Here is a 3,605-nt window from a genome sequence, read left to right as displayed (position 1 = left end):
TGTCTGACTCCTATTGCCTATTGCAATAGCCTCCAAAAGTAACACAGGAGGTGAGTGCATTCTGAGGTGCTGATGCTAAGACCCTGCTTTCCTTATCCCAAATTTGAGGCAGAGCTTCCCAGAATAGCTTCAAACACCTACTGTGAAGTTGGAGACCAGTGAAGATTGTGGGTGTTTCTTGTTAAACTATTCTGGCATTAGTATTTAGCAGGGCAAGGGCCTATTTCATAGTTGTTCTAGTTGTGAAATGGGGGATAGGAGTAGTCTATGGGGAAAAGAATGTTAGATGAAGCCTGACAGTGGCTGGCTGGGAGGTCATTTGCTCAGTTGAGACACTCATTCCTTATGGCTCTATTGCCCAGGAGTATAACTTGCCAGGGTGGAAATCTCCTATAGGACTACTCTGATTTTGTAAGGTTTTTTTTGGGCGGGGGGAGGGGGAGTGTTTATAACTCCAGTTTTTGTATTTTTTTTTATTTTGAGATAGGGTCTTGCTAAGTTGCTGAGGCTGGCATCAAGCTTGTGATCCTCCTATCTCAGCCTCTAAAGTTGCTGGAACACAGGCTTGTGCCACCATGCCTGGCTCATTTTGGAGTCTTTACAACTGTTCTGTTCATATATAAGTTTCCAATATCTGGGCACAGTGTGCACACCTGTAATCCCAGTGGCTTGGAAAGCTGAGGCAGGAGGATCATGAGTTCAAAGCCAGCCTCAGAAATTTAGTGAGGCCCTAAGTAAAATATAAAAAGGTGGTTGGTGGGGATGTTGCTCAGTGGTTAAGCACCCCTGGGTTCAATCCCTGGTACCAAAAAAAAAGTTTCCAGCATCCTTGGAATTCCCCAATTGGATAACAGTCAAATGGTTTTAGGTGCTTTAGCTTATTATATCTGAGCGCATACCTCCCCTTGCTTAAACAACCTGAAAGGATGACTCAGCCCTGGTTGGTTGTGTAGTCAACCTCTAGGTTTATTTATTTATTTGTTTGTTTCGGTACCAGGGATAGAACCCAGGGGTGCTTAACCATCAAGCTACATCCTCAGCTCTTTTAAATATATTTTATTTAGAAACAGGGTTTCACTGAGTTACTTAGGGCTTCATTCATTTGTTGAGGCTGGCTTTGAACTTTCGATCCTCCTGCCTCAGCTTCCCTAGTCACTGAGATTACAGGTGGGCGTCACTGCACCCGGCAACCTCCAGGTTTATTGTTGCTCTCGTCTGTTTATTTTCCTCTCAGACACTAGTAGCTGCCAAATTTACATTGAAATTATACAGATAAACCAATGCTATTTTAATCCAGGTTTAACAGCAATGTCTCAATATTTAGGCATTGCTTTGTTAATTTGGGGGTGGGGGTGGGGTGGGAGGTGATGTGGCTGGAACCCAGGCCCTGCACATGCTAGACAATTGCTCCACTACATCCAAGCCCTGTTAAATTCCAAAATTTTGGGAGAAATTAAATATTAATCTATTCAACTGATTTTATACTTTTTTTTTTTTTTAGGTCCTGGGGGTTGAACCCAGTGGTGCTCTACTACTGAGCCACATTCCCAGCCCTTTTTATTTTTGAGACAGGGTCACATTAAGTTGCTTAGGGCCTCACTAAGTTGCTGGAACCGGCCTTGAATTTGGGATCCTTCTACATCATCTTCCGAAATCACTGGGATTACAGGCATAAGGGAACAACTTCTAGAAGAGCTCTAATTCCTCTATGCAATAGATCTTTCTGATTAACCCCTGCCAACACACACACACACACACACACACACACACCACAATGACTATTTCACGACTTTCACACACCTGTAATTTCCAGCCCAATCAACTCTCAGCTGTGAGCAAATCCCCTATTCCAAGAAACTGGCCAATATGAGGAAATTCCCTCAACCTCCTACCAGACCTTTCTCCACATAGCAACCCCACTCCTGTTCTAATGGGATAATTATCCCTGTGTGTGTGTGTGTGTGTGTGTGTGTGTGTGTGTGTGCGCGCGCATAGTTGTTAATGGACCTTTATTTATTTGTGGTGCTGAGAATCGAACCCAGTGCTTCATGCATGCTTGGCAAGCATGCTACCACTAAGCCACAACCCCAGGCTCCATTATCCCTGTTCTTTTTTTTTTTAATTTTTTTTTAGTTGTATTTGGACCCAATGTCTTTTTATTTTTATGTGGTGCTGAGGATCCAACCCAGTGCTTCACATGTGCTAGGCAAGCCTCTACCACTGAGCCCCAGCCCCCCATTCTTAATTTTTTTACCATCCCAACAGATTCCTTCTGGACTTTTTTTTTCTTTTCCTCCTGTACCAGGGATTGAACCCAGGGGCACTTTTTCCACCGAGTTAACATCCCCAGCCCTTTTGATTTTGAGATAAGGTTTTGCTAAATTGCCCAGGCTGGTCTTGAACTTGTGATCCTCCTGCTTCAGCCTTCAGCTTCACTGGGATAACAGACATACACCATGGCATCCAATCCTCTTTTGGCTGTTTAAGGCTCCATTGATTGTCCATATTTTCAACCTCTTCCTCCCTATTAGCTCCTCCTTGGTGCTATTTAATGTGCTGATACTTGATGACTAATATTGTATTGTCTCTCAATTCTCTATCCTAAGCCTTACATTTCTCCTTGAATAAGTCTAAGAGTTGTTTCTATGTGCTGAGGCACTCTCTTCATCCTTCTGCAGTTTGACTTCTGCCCCATGTCTCCCCTGAAATAGCTGCACCAAGAACACTGGCCAACTATAATCTAGTCCACAGTTGACTTCTCAGCACTGGACAATCCCTTGAACCACTCTTACGGTAACTAATGTGACACACCCCATTTGCTGGCCTATCTTCTCTTAAGCATTTGTCAGGCTCCTTGGCAGACTCCTTTATAACACTGAATCACATCCCCAGCCTTTTCATTTTTAATTTTGAGACAGCATCTCACTACATTGCTGAGGCTGGCTTTGAACTTTCAAGCCTCCTGCCTCAGGCTCCCAAGCCTCTGGGATTGCAGGTGCACCACCATAGCTGGCTATCTCTTATATTTTACCTGTCCTTCTCAGTCTAGGTTTTTCACATTTGCCTCCCTAGGACCTGCATCCCCCAGTTTAATCAAATCTTGCAGTAGCAGCTCAGTTTTGGTCCAGGCTGTAAGGCTATATCTCCCTAGGTAAGAATTATTAAAATAAGTCACAGGCCAAGTGAAAGGTCAGAAGCTATTTTTTCAGATCATTTTCTTAGCCCTAGGATTCTAGCAGTACGCCAGCTCTAATTCCGTGCTCCATATGGAAGTACTTTATTGCTGTTGTCCAAATTTCTTTTTTTTTCTTTTTGGTACTGGGGATTTAAGCTGGGGTTGCTTTACCACTGAGCCACATCCCCACCCTTTTTATTTTGAGACAGGGTCACACTAAGTTGCTTAGGGCCTTATTAAATTGCTGAGGCTGTCTTTGAACTTGTGATCTTCCTGCCTCACCCTCTTGAGTCACTGGAATTACAGGTGTAATCTTTTCCTATTACGTTAGCAAGTCTTACTTAGCTTACCTCCACTGTATTTCTTGATTCCATCACCTCATCTTCACTTCCGTTGCTCAACATATGCCCTCTACTTCTAAGATATCAGA

The sequence above is a fragment of the Marmota flaviventris genome, chromosome 18 (genome assembly GCF_047511675.1).
Source record: "Marmota flaviventris isolate mMarFla1 chromosome 18, mMarFla1.hap1, whole genome shotgun sequence".
In the NCBI taxonomy this organism is placed as follows: domain Eukaryota; kingdom Metazoa; phylum Chordata; class Mammalia; order Rodentia; family Sciuridae; genus Marmota; species Marmota flaviventris.
The sequence above is the reverse complement of the archived record's forward strand: the minus strand, read 5'-3'. Positions refer to the sequence as shown.